Source organism: Hyperoodon ampullatus (assembly GCF_949752795.1).
Source record: "Hyperoodon ampullatus genome assembly, chromosome: 10".
In the NCBI taxonomy this organism is placed as follows: Eukaryota; Metazoa; Chordata; class Mammalia; order Artiodactyla; family Ziphiidae; genus Hyperoodon; species Hyperoodon ampullatus.
Window position 1 is genome coordinate 75,787,062 of NC_136923.1, and position 14,164 is coordinate 75,801,225.

The following is a 14,164-nucleotide window of genomic DNA, read 5'->3' on the forward strand; positions in this document are numbered from 1 at the left end:
AATCCTTGACTTCTTTCATGCAAAAGAAAAATCATATGCAGCTTCCAGAAATGCATTAATGCACCTGAAAATAATTTTATGAAATTTTATCCTCATATCCATGTGAGCAATGGTTTCACTCAGTATCACTAGTTGAATAAGTATATTATTAATCTGAGCTCCCATGCTGGTATGATTTGAAATAGGCCCATTCAGAACTTTAAAAGATCAACAAAAACAGTAGCTGTTTCTAATATCCAAAGGAAAAAAAATAGTTTTAGTTTTGGCACGTCTTCAGTGGGCAAAGGATTCAGTCCATAAATCATAATACTGGACTGCATTAATTTCTTTCCACACTAATCACATACACACAAAAAGTTAACTGTATCTGGAATGCACAACACAAAACATACTGCATGAAAAGTTAGATTCCCCCTGAAATGTTCATCTGGGCGCTTATATCTACAAAGTTGAGAGTTTTCTGGGATTCAGAAGTCCTAGAAACACAATCTTACTTGAAAATGACCTGGAAAATAAAAGAATGTGAAAAATGATAGTTCTATTTTTTGGCACAGGCAAAATCAGTTTCTTATTTTGATTAGTTAGAAGCAACATAAAATACATCCAGCTGAAAAAAATAAAGATGCTGGAGAAAACACTACAAAAATGTGCCTGTAACTTCTTCCAAATTTGATCAAACCATGGTGATTGCACCAAACCAACTCTATCCAATATTATAAAAATATTTACATATAAAAGCTGTTCCTGAATGCATCTTTCTTTGAAAGGAATAAATCTAACACATATTCCTAAGAACTAATCTTTAAAAAATGACACACTGTTATCTTAACAAGTATAAGAAATCAAATAGTGCATTTGTACTAAAGAAATTCTGAATGGTCAAGAGATTTTGCTAAGTAAGCTTCAAACCTTGTCTAAATACACAGACTACAAAATAGACTATAAACTCCCTATGTGTCAGCCTTACCACTGAATTTCCTGGATACTGGTGGTTGGTATATAAACATAATTCTACCTAAATATAGAAATTTAAATTTAACTGTGAACCATTTAAAAAGAAATCTTGGGGGAAAGGTTTTTAAAAAGATGATATATCTACCCAGAAAGAAACTAAGTTTTCAGTGGGAAAAATGTGAACATATTTTTCTAAAAACTCGAAGAATGTCAGGGAAATATGTGTACATGTGTTTTTTCAAACAAAAACATTTCTATGACAGAATAAAATACACATAATCAATGTGGAGAAGAATATGGGCTCAGTATCCATTTGTCTGGACACAGAGAACCAGGAGGCCGCACTCTCAAGTAACTTTTTATTTTCTTAAATGGAGGATGGTGATGATTTGAAAACTCTAAAATACTATACAGATATAAGTAATTTTACTCATGTTAAGAAAGGACCAGGATAAGTATACCTCCCTAAATTGTCTTCCCAATAAATCAACTGTTTATCCACAATACATGTAAATAATCTGTATTTATAACACTCTCCAAAATGTCAGTGTATAAACACATTCAGTAGGAAAAAAAAGAAGAAAATGGAAAAATAAACACATGGAAGAGTTAGCCATTTTAAAACACCTTTTCGAAACCAGTACACAACCATTGTAGAGATCTGGAATTTATGTCACAGTTATGTTGCCATAAATAGCAGGAAAACTTTAGCTTTCATCTACCTTATTTACTAATTTCCCTCACCCAACCTAGTACCCTCACTAGCACTGGCACTGTTGGCACTCTCCAGTATGCCTTGGACTCCCACGTAGTGAGTCCTCAGGGCTGAAAGTTATCATTGTGTTACTGCACAGCAAGCCCGTCTGGCCCCGACGAGTCCCACACTCCAAAATCACCTCCTTCACACTCTCACCTCCTCTTCTCTACAAAGTGAGGAGGGCAAGCTTCTTAACTAACTACAGTGATGACACTAAAGTGTGTATTGCCCACTGGCTAACTTCTAGAACTTTTGTCTACAATTACCAAAAAGACTAAAGAAACTTCTCTTTAACATCGTAAGCTTAAAAAGCAAGTTAGCAGCTTGGCAGTCCAGTTCCACAGGAGGCTGAGCTCAGGACCGGTGCACTCAGTGTGAAAACAATACTAGAACCAGGAAACCAAAATCAAGAAATATTTCTAATACCTTCAGTGTTCAAAAAAAAAACAAAACAAAACGTTGATTCTATCAATATATTGTAAGAAACCCCTCAATTTTTTTAATCCCTGAAAATAAATGGAAGTTGTACTTCATTATTCACTGCAGCAAGTCAAGTATTTCTGGCAGTAACTAAAATGACATGAAATGATAGTACATTTTATAATTTTTTATTACAATGAAAGTAGTATACATTTAATTGCATTTATAAAATATGCAAGAATTGACAGAGCAGAGGAATCCTTTAAGACCAATTACTGGTTGAATGGGTATACAAATTTTCTTAACTATATGGATAAAGGTATGATGATAGTAACTTTATAGAGATTTATTTGTAACTCAGTAAAATACTTTGCTAAAAGCATTATTCTACAACAGGAACTCTTTTAAAGCATTGATTTGTTTCTGATAAATATTATTTCTATTTTTCAAAGTAAATTAAAAATAATATTATACTTGTAACAACTGCTTCAAAGAAAAAAATTACCCCTAGCATATTAACACTCATCATGTTTGCATTTTAAATACTTTATGATACTTTATTTGCAGGTTGAGCATAAAAGGTACACTTTAAACTTTACATCTTTGAGCCCACAAATAAATCTCTTCTCAATTTCTCATTTCTATCAATGACACTAACAATCGGACAATTTTTTTTTCTCTATTTTATTTTCACCAACTTCTGTTGATTTTGCTGGTTTAATTGGCTCAGGGTCTTGAATTTGCTCTCTACTTCCACAGTGTTCATCTGAATGTAGGCCTCTGGGGCTTTTTGCTTACTGCTTTCTAAATTTCAATGTCTCCAAATGATGATGTACCCTAGATTAAGTGTTAACATGATCTTCTTCAAATATGTCCACAATTCTTGTTCCAGGATCTATGATAATTCAGTGTTATTGACTTCAGTGTGGTCTTTAAAGACTGACTGACTCACAGATGTTTTTCCGTATACCTTCATCCTCTTCATTATATTTCTTGTTTTTCTGTCATTATTCTACATTTAAGCTCCAATCATTTCAGTTCTATCTTAAGCCTTTGTGTACTTGTGACAGTTAATTTTATATGTCAACTTGACTGGGTTACAGGGTGCCCAGACAATGTGGTCAAATGTTAATTCTGAGTGTGATTGTGAAGGTATTTCTGGATGAGATTAAGATTTGAATCCCTAGGCTGAGTAAAGCAGATTGCCGCTCCCCACCACCGGCCCCTGCTAATGTTAGTGGGCCTCAACCAATCAATGGAAGAGGTGAATGGAACAAAAAGGCTGAATAAGAGGGAAGTCCTTCTGCCTGACTGCCTTGAACTGGGACATAGACCTTTCCAGCCTTTTGATTTGGACTAAACCGTCTCTTGGTTCTCAGGTTTTTGGATTTGGGCTCAAACTACATTCTGTCTCTCCTGAGTCTCTGGCTTGCCAACTACAGAACTTGGGATTCTCTGCCTCCAAAGCCATGCGAGCCAGTTCCTTATAATAAATCTATCTATCTGTACACACACACACACACACACACACACACAAACACACACGTATCCTATTGGTTCTGTTTTTCTGGAGAATTCTAATACAGTACTATACTCGAATTATGAGAAATTCTTGATTCTTTATGGGATGCAGCACTTTCTCCTTTAAAATACAGACTTCAAAATAATTTTCCAAAAAAATAAAAGATCTATGATTATCTTCAGACAATAGTGTTATTACCTAACCTAGGCATGGAACTTACACGCTCAGTTTACAGTATCGTAATTGTACTTGTGAACAAGTTTCTTCTTTATCTTCCTCAACCAGTTAGTTACCTAATGCTCTCACCTCCCAACTTCCTTCTGAATAATATCTCTAGGTCCAGGACCACCATTCCCCCAACAGGCAATTTATAAATGTTTGGTAAATGTTGGCAATCCATTTCCCCTTGACTGTTTTCAGTTTTCCCATCTAAAATATAAATAAATTGAGCTAGATGAAGTCAATAACCCCCGCAATTGGCTGGGGCCCAGGTAAATTCAGCAGAAAGATTTCTCTAAAGTTCTAAAAGGTTTCAAAAGTACAGCAAAATCAATTCAATGACTGCACAATCATTAGCATCCTGAAGGTGTTTCATTTTAACCACACTTCTATTGCACCTCTTTCTTTTGGATTCTGGCTAAATCTCTGGATCCTTCCTTTCTGAGAATAAATAAATGAATACATAGTACATATAGGAATTAAAAGCTATGTGATGAAGAGGCAAAATCTTAGGGTAAGTTATCACTTGGCCTAAGATTTATTTGTCTTTCTATCCATTTGTCTATCACACACTAGTTATCGGGCCAGATACGAGGTTAGGCTAGGAAAGAACAGCTCTGCTTGCAACCATATTTGTCAGCCACGGATAACCTCAAAGATCCTCTCTGAATCCTCCATGTTGTGACTGAAAGAATTAAGAGATAGGAAATCCGGACTCCAGTTCTGGCCACTAAGTAACTACATAACTTCAGATACTTCAAATAACTTCCCTAGATTTGTAGGCTTATGTATTCTTTTCCAATTGAAATGGATAAGCAATGATTTTAATGACTAGAAGGAGAGTTAATAAAAAATCTTAGTAGTAATAATTTATTAAGTACCTAATTTGTTCTTAGGCAGTACAGGAACTGTGCTATGTGCATTATAAACATTTAATTCTAATTTTAAAATTATTATCTAAGTTAAGGGCTTCCCTGGTGGCACAGTGGTTAAGAATCCGCCTGCCAATGCAGGAGGCACGGGTTCGATCCCTGGTCCAGGAAGATCCCACATGCCGCAGAGCGACTAAGCCCGTGCATCACAACTACTGACCCTGTGCCTTAGAGCCTTCGAGCCACAGCTACTGAAGCCCGCGCGCCTAGAGCCCGTGCTCTGCAACAACAGAAGCCACCGCAGTGAGAACCCGCGCACAGCAACAAAGACCCAACGCAGCCATAAATAAATAAATAAATTTATTTAAAAAATTATTATCTAAGTTAAAATGTACATAACATTAAAAAGTCAAATAATACTCTAAGTTTTATAACGACAGACAGAAATACCTAGCCATACTTCTTTCCAATCTGTAATTCTACTTCCAAAGGAAAATACTTTTAACTTTTCTAGCTTGTTCTTCTGTTATTTACCTCCACATTTGAAATACGTTTACAAGGCTGCTTTATTTTTCAGCTTTAAATACTATCGATTGACTTTTTACTATGGAAGATGAAGATTTAGTGTTCACAGATGTCTCATATTTACCATCTCCTTCCTCCCCTCTTGATATTATTTTAAAAATGTAATTTTTTGTTAAATTAGTATCTAGTGTTTATATTATTATGACTGCATAAACACTGTTACAGCTTGGCCACCATGATCAAATTTCTTTTTATAAATTAAAAAAAATTTTTTTGTAGTTCAGAATTTCCTTTTCTTTTTTTGCTTAATTTATTGTGAATCTAACACTATTTCATCTACATTATTTAAAAGATTTGAAACATGTAAGGATTTCTTTCAATTTCATTGTTTTTGTTTTTCCTCAGAGACTCATCCTGAGTCTGCCAGACTCTCTTCAACAATTACATTTTGGATTTTTGTTTTCTTGATCCCATTTTGTTCTTAATTTACTTCCTTTATTTTGGTAGAGCACATTCCCTGGAGGTTTCTCTTTTTTGTTTTCGAGCATAGCTATAATAGTTGCTTTATAAAATCCCTGTCTGCTATTTCAATACCTGGGTCATCTTAGAGTCAGTCACCATTTTGTCTTTTCTCTTGGCTATGAGTCATGCTTCCCTGTTACTTCATATTTTAAGGATAATCTGTGATTTTATCTGAGATATTATAAATGATACATTGTAAGGACTCTGGATTCTGCTATGCTCCTCTGAAGAATATTGATCAATTTTTTTAAACAGGCAGATAAGTAAAATGAATTCAAACTGCAGTATCTATCTCCTTCCTCCAGTGGTGGGCTGCAGCTGAAAAATACCTCTGATAGGTTCCCGAGAAAGGGTGCATGGAAAATAAAGTTTTAAAGATCCTGTATGTCTGAAAATTCATTTATGCCACCCTTATATTTAATTTATAATCTACCTAGATATAGGATTTGAGATTAAAAATCATTTTCCTTCAGAAATTTAAAGACACTGCTCCATTGTCTTCTAGCTTAAAATGTTGCTGTTGAGAAGACACGTCTTTTTTTTTTTTTTTTTGATTCCTAAGCCTTTAGGTGACTTCCCCCCTACTGCCCACCCCCCCGCCCCATGAGAAACTTTTACTACTCTTCTATTTATACCTGAAATTTTAAAATTTCACAGTGCTATGCCTTGGTGAGGCTCTTTCTTCACATATTTTCCTGGTACTCACACGGATACTGTAATCTATATATTCTTGTCCTGCAAGTCTGGGAAATTTTCTGGGATTACTCTGAAAATTTCCTTCCTTCTGTTTTCTGGATTTTTTTCAGAATATCTATTAATCAAATGTCAGTGGTCTTTGTGCCTGGGATCTCTAATACCGGAGTTCTTTCTATTCAACCTCTCCAGAGGTAAACCTACATTGTTTTGTCAGAATGGCAAAGAGGTAGTTGACTGCCTTTGTGGTTGTGATAGGGCACTGGAATAAAACTGCTCCTTTACTTTCTACCAGTGCTCCTGTTTCTTCAGACGCATCCTGAATGCTGATTTTTTTCTAGGTTCCAAGGTTTCATTTTTCTCAAATCTGTTAAACCTTTAAGCATTTCTACCCACTTTTAAACTTCCATAATTATTTGATATGTCTCATCTGCTATTTAATCTCCCATTTTCTTGATCTTCATAGATTTATGCTTTTAAAAATTATTTTGCTATCATTTAGTAGGGTTTTGAGAAGGTTTGGAGATAAGCAGTGTATCACCTATGTTTAAACAGACGCTGTTGCTCCTTTTTGTGTGCTGACATTTACTGAATGTATCCTATGCTTCCTGCCTTCTATATATCATCTCATTTAACCCTCACAACAAACCTATGAGAGATGTCCAGGTACACAAAACTGGTACTAATTAATAAATGTTTAACATCAAGCCATTCATCTTTCTCTCCAAGATTAATTTCTTATTCGGAATACAGGAAGGTATGTAAGGCTTAATGAAGTTTTACATTGCATAGAAAATCTACCCACAAAAACATTTATTTGCCTTTCAAAACATTTTCATTGCTGGCAAATAAATGGTTGCCAAAAAAAAGGTTTGGATCAAAACATTCAAGTCAGTTGCTTCATGCAGACACAGCTTAAGGATTGAGAACTCAGCAAATGTTTGAAAGGAAAGGGATTTGTAACTAAATACAGTCAATGTTCAGAATACTATAAATGTAAGATATTTGACTTAGTCTTTTCCTATCATATGATCTCCTTATTCTTTTTGGTGACTAGTCTTCCACTGTCTTAGACATTTGAAACATAAACAAGTATATAAATTGATAAAAGATGTGCCTAACTTTTTAGAATTTCATTTTAACTCTTCTTTTTAGAGTAGTAAGTCAAACACAGTTAGTCAAGTTTTTAAAAATATGATAAGCCTATAATTATCAGTATCTCATGACTCAAATAATTCATATTTATTTATATATGCATTTTAAAGAATGACCAAGACACAATCAATATAAGCCTGCAATGCTTAAAAAATGTCCAATGAGAACAGCAACCCTGACAAGAAACTAATTCTTTGGTTATTCTTATTTAAATGTGAAAGTGGGAGAACAGCAACCATTTGAAAGTTTAAACTATTTTGCATATAAGTTATTCATAAGCAATTTTCAAGTCTAAACACATCAAGTTTTGAAAGCAAAAGGATATTTTGAAAATTTTTTAAGGTTGAAATTAAAATAATAAACTAGACTATAATTTAAATATTATACTATACTATACCTTAAATACTATGCTATTAACTAACTACAGTTAATACTATTTAAAATTTATTTACTATTTAACTATTAAAACTAAACTGCTACTTAACTATTTAAACTAAAATACAAGTAAAATTGTACAAAGATGGTAGCAGATCTTCAATTTGTTCAATGTTATATACAGCTATCTTTCCGTTAGTCAATAACTGAAAAACGATAGAGTTTACATGTACAAATATGTACATTTCATTTGCATTTCTTAAAATTTTAGAAGCGTAATTTCTGGTAGCCTACAAAATGTATACTTTCTTTATCTACAATTAATAATGTCTCTTTTTTTTCTCTGCTTATTTCTTGGCATCTTTGTGCCTCCCTCCATGTTCCCTTCTGTTCACACTTCTAAAAAGGCATCTACCAAAAGAACTGTAGCCATTACTTAGTTCTCCAAAGGACAAAAAAATAACAAATATAAGACTCAGTTAATTACTTTTCTTCAGAACGCTACCTAATTTTTCACATGATAATCTGGTTTCATTTCACCCTAGAATGTTTAGGAATAAACACAGGTCTTGTCCTAAATCTTCATGTTTAGATCAGGGTATTAAAAGCACTGAATTACACCAGACCACACACAGACCAATGTAATGACTGGAAAAATTACCAAATGGAAAGAATAATGTTAAAGAATAATCATGAGGAATGAGGAAAACTGATTTCTAATTTTATCTCTGCTACTATCACCCTTATTTTGACAAAAGCAATTTTATAATTTTGTCTTTTTGTTGAGAAAATATATGGATAAAGTGCCAACTTTAGAATTTTAGAACTGCACCCATGCTGGGTCTCAGAACCTCATCCATGCACAAGGAGGGAAAGGGTCTGCTATGAAACTCAGTTAAAGTTTGGTTTTCTCTGTCAGTACTGTGTATCCTGAAGAGAGTTCCAGAGAATTTAGATTATTGCCTCCATTTTAAGATCTAACTAACTCAACAGATTATCTCCATGTAAGGCACTATACAAATTGATTTCACAAGTAGTTTAATAAAGAAGCTTTAAAAACCCATTACTTTAGGGCTTCCCTGGTGGCGCAGTGGTTGAGAGTTCGCCTGCCGATGCAGGGGACACGGGTTCGTGCCCTGGTCCGGGAAGATCCCACATGCCACGGAGCGGCTGGGCCCGTGAGCCATGGCCGCTGAGCCTGCGCATCCGGAGCCTGTGCTCCGCAACGGGAGAGGCCACAACAGTGAGAGGCCCGCATAACGCAAAAAAAAAAAAAAAAAAAAAAAAAAAAACCCATTACTTTAAAAAAGTTTCCAAAACCATCTTAACTTCTTTCCTCTCATAAAATTTTTTAAAATGCCTACAGTTTGATGTTTAAGGGAGATTATATCATGCGGCACATAGTAAGCCCTGAATAAAGGCTATCTACATTTATTTAGAAATGAGAAATTAAATTTCAGGGCCATCATAAAAACATTTATAACTTCTAGGCTACTATTGGACTATTACTTAGCACTTATTGATTTTACTATAAACAAATTTAGAATGTAAATAATTTGTGTGGATAAGTTATATGTATGTGTGTATATATATATATATATACACACACACACATATATACACACATATATTATTTGTATGTATATACACACTCATATACACGTGTGTATATATCACTAGAACCACTTTCTTACAAATTTTAAGAAAGTAACTCTACTTAAATTTAACGGGGAAACTATATGAACTTCTTTTGATAGAGAACTAATAGCTTCTCTAATAAATTCTCTTGTGGAATCAACTCACCACGAAATACAATGCATGTGTTAGTGTGCATACATTTTTGAAGCCATACTTTTGAACAGGATAGCTGATCTTTCTGATCCTCAAGTTCTTCAAGTGGGAACCGAACAGATGTGAAGAATGAAAAGCCTTTTGGCTTTCCCTTTCTGATTCTAGTATTTAAACCTAGGTGTACTTTACTTTTGGCTCCATAATTAAGCACTTGCATCAATGAGAGAAGAAATAAAAAAGAAGAATGCAAGGAGAAATAGTACAACTTGGTGAGAGGCAGATGGGAGTCAATTTTCAAAGGAAAATCCTCTTAGTTATACCAGTGGAAATGGCAACCAATCCAACTATCTGTATGAGTGTGGCACAGGTGATATAGTTAACTATTCCAGTATCCTATCCAATAGTCCAGATACATTTGAAAGCCAAAGACAGTTGCAAAATGGGATTAAAGCAATGCAGTTACTAATGCATAGAAGAGACTGATCTCTATCCACTTCCACTGTGCCCTATGCTTTTATCATATGATGAGCAGGGGTAATTTGTATATACTTCCCCCTTAGTCCGTCAGAGAAAGTAGCCCTTATTCAAATTTTGTATCCAAACACTGCTTACACAGGCAAACCAATCAATGTTGTATACAGTATTTATCAAATTTGCTGTAGTATATGTAAAACTAAATGAGAATCAGGTTTCTGAGGCTCAGACGTCAGTCCCATATTCCACTCAAGAATTAAAAAGGTTATTTATTAAAATGGGCTCAAGAAGGTGATATAGTACAGATCTTGTTACACTCATAGGTCACTGTGAAGATGAGATGAAATGATGTGGGGCAGGCACTTGGGGAGCTACCAAGCGCTCTGCCAGCATAAGATACTGCATGGGGATGAATAAGGTGGAATAGCAGTCGACATAAGAAAAGAAGAAAAATTTACTGATAATTTGGTAGGCAGAGAAAATTTTAGATTTGCTATTAAAACCCAAACCAGGATATTCTTAAAAGATTCACTCACATCAGACATAAAAGGGTACAACTTTCCAACAATATTCATACAGTCACATCCTAAGAAAGCAGACAGCATAGAGAAGATAGAACCCTATGTCCTTCAAAAATGCAAGGTAGATACGACCCAGCAATCCCACTACTGGGCATATACCCTGAGAAAACCATAATTCAAAAAGAGTCATGTACCACAATGTTCGCTGCAGCTCTATTTACAATAGCCAGGACATGGAAGCAACCTAAGTGTCCATCAACAGATGAATGGATAAAGAAGATGTGGCACATATATCCAATGGAATATTACTCAGCCATAAAAAGAAACGAAATTGAGTTATTCGTAGTGAGGTGGATGGACCTAGAGTCTGTCATACATAGTGAAGTAAGTCAGAAGGGAAAAATAAATACTGTATGCTAACACATATATATGGAATCTAAAAAAAAAAAAAAGGTTATGAAGAACCTAGGGGCAGGACAGGAATAAAGACGCAGATGTAGAGAATGGACTTGAGGACACAGGGAGGGGGAAGGGTAAGCTGGGACGAAGTGAGAGAGTGGCATGGACATATATACACTACCAAATGTAAAACAGATAGCTAGTGGGAAGCAGCTGCCAAGGCACAGGGAGATCAGCTTGGTGCTTTGTGACCACCTAGAGGGGTGGGATAGGGAGGGTGGGAGGGAGACACAAGAGGGAGGAGATATGGGGATATGTGTATATGTATAGCTGATTCACTTTGTTATAAAGCAGAAACTAACACACCACAGTAAAGCAATTATACTCCAATAAAGATGTTAAAAAAAAAAAAGCAAGGTAGGTGCCACAGCCTCTGAGATCTCCTCTAACTCAAGCACAGACCTAACATCCCCTTTCCATTGTGCTTCCTGGGGACCTTGTATGACTTCAGTCAGCTTACTATTATCACCGTATTTTGTAAAGATATTTTTACGAGATAAAGGCTTCTTTCCAGAATGCAAACTCTCCATTAAAACGTGTTAAGCAATTTGGCAAAAACCACGTAAAACAAGAAGCGGCATGACTGGTGCGTGGAAATTGGCACAGGGACTAGAGGAAGAAGGCTGAGGACTGTTGATCTTAGTATGAGCTCTGTGTGAATGTGGCCAATAAGTAAACATAACTGAGACTGTGCTAACCAAAACAAACAAACAAATCCAGGAAAAATAACAGTTATCTTTTAACATCCTTTAACAGGGATGTTAAAAAGAAGAAGTGAGGAAGAAAAAATGAACACAGAAAAGATAATGCCTAAAACATAATTATCTGACCCACAAATATTAGTCTTTTATTTCCTTCTGTGGATTTGCAGGGCAGTGATATTACAAAAAGAGAAGCCACGGAAGGGCAGCCTTTCCAACTGCAGTCTTGTAGGTGAGGCGAAAATGAAGTAAGTAAGCATGGAGGTTAAAAATCTATCACTTTTAATTGAATACTGGCCCTTGGTTTGTTCAATACATATTTATTGAGCACCTAGTATAGGCCAACCACTGGGCTTGGAACTGGTCAGAAGCAAAGCAAGCAAGCAAACAACAAGAAAAAAAAAATCAAAACATGGCTTCTAATCTCATAGATTTTATAGACTGTGCTTATTTTTTAGTAAAGATGCATAATAAATAACAGCATATATTATGAAATTTTTATTTAAAATAAGTTGAACAAGTTAATGCTGAAAATCAAAGAATTGGGAAATAAGTTCCGTAACTTGTATACTGTGTTGAAGAGTACAATCAGCTAACACCTTTGCAAATGTTCCACAAGGAAGCCACACAGTACATTAAGGTTATTAATCTGAAAAGAGTCCCAAGACATTGCTACAAATTATCTAAAATGTCTAAAAAAAATATCCTGACTCCACTGGAGTTAGTTCAGTTAAGATATCAGCCATGATTAATTTCCAGCCTAAAGGCAAATCAAATTGTGCCTCCTAGTCTCTAATCAGGATTTAGAGAAAACCTCAATTTTTAGAATTTATCTGGCTGAGTCCCAGCTAATGTATGTGTGTCTGGGGCATCTTTGGGGATGACCCACATGGGATCATTGATAGTTATTTGATGTTTATCAGTCAGGGGCTTGGAAGGAAAAAGCACAGTTAAACCGGGTAGCTGGAGGAAGAGCTGAAACAGAAACTATTTACAAAGATGAGGGGAGGGCTTTGGGAAATTCCAAGGGATAGTGTGGTATCCTCCTGGATCTAACAACAACAGGAAACCACTGTTAAATTAGGCTTAGAGGGTTAAGGGAAAGGCAGTTGTCCTATGAACCTAGAAGCTGGAAAAGTCACCTGACAGGGACACAAGCAACCTTGGCCTTACATTCATACCACTCTCAGGTCTCCTGCTGGCATCTCCCACTGGCCACACTGAACCAGAAGTGAGAGGGCAAGCAGATTAAGAGATGAGCCTCCCAGGTTACAGAAAAGGAGGAAGGGTGAATAGCGGATCTGGAGGGACAAACATGAGATATCCACTATCACGTGAGTCTTCAGATTTATCAAGGATAACCTTACTAGGGCCACTTTTCCCCCAAACACCTAAAGCAGAATGTTTTTCATCCCATTCTAAAAATATTTCTGTTCAGACAATTTAAATATAGAAATGGGTGGGAGGTGTGCTCCTCCAAATAAACTATGTGATCCAGCGATAGAAATTGTAATTACAGATTTCAATACTTAATTTTAGAAAGGATAGCACCAATACTAAGAGTAACAAGAACATAAACTAGCATTTATTGAATACACTACAAGGTGTCTGACATTTTTTACATATTTTAAAAATTGTTAGTTTTTCTAATCTTCACAAAAATCTTACAGGTTAAGCGATATTAGTATTTTAGATAAGGAATCAGCAGCTCAGAGCATTAAAATGACTAAGATGGGATTAGACCAAGTCTGTCAGACAATATCTCTCTGTTTCCACTGTATCCCACAGCTAGTAGACAGCTAACTTTTCCATTTTCCTCATGTAAACTATACTTAATAGTATCCTTATATAAAATAATATTTAAATATATAAAATTCAGTAACTCGACCAGTCAACATGTAGCACTTTCCAGGACTTAGAATTAGCAGTTCAATATAGATTTAATGGAGTTTTTAAAGTCTCTGATAATTTTCTGTAAATATTTTTGTGTAAGTGTGTTTTGTTTTTTGGAGTAGGAAAAGAATTTTTCATATGGCCCATACAAATCTACTCTTAGACACATAGCAATTACTTTAGAAGTCTTAACATGCTATTAAGACAATTATAACAAAACAGAAACAGACTCACAAATACAGAGGTCAAACTAGTGGTTACCAGAGGGGAGAGTGTTGGGGGGAGGGGCAAAATAGGTGAAGGGGATTAAG

The 14,164-nt window shown here is 35.3% G+C and overlaps 1 protein-coding gene across 4 annotated transcripts in view; it reads right to left on the bottom strand.

Moving 5' to 3' along the window:
* The window catches only part of SUPT3H (SPT3 homolog, SAGA and STAGA complex component), a gene marked incomplete at its 5' end in the record, with an annotated part of 435,851 nt that overhangs the window by 155,336 nt on the left and 266,351 nt on the right, over positions 1–14,164 (bottom strand). The gene's annotated exons all lie outside the window — the stretch shown is intronic.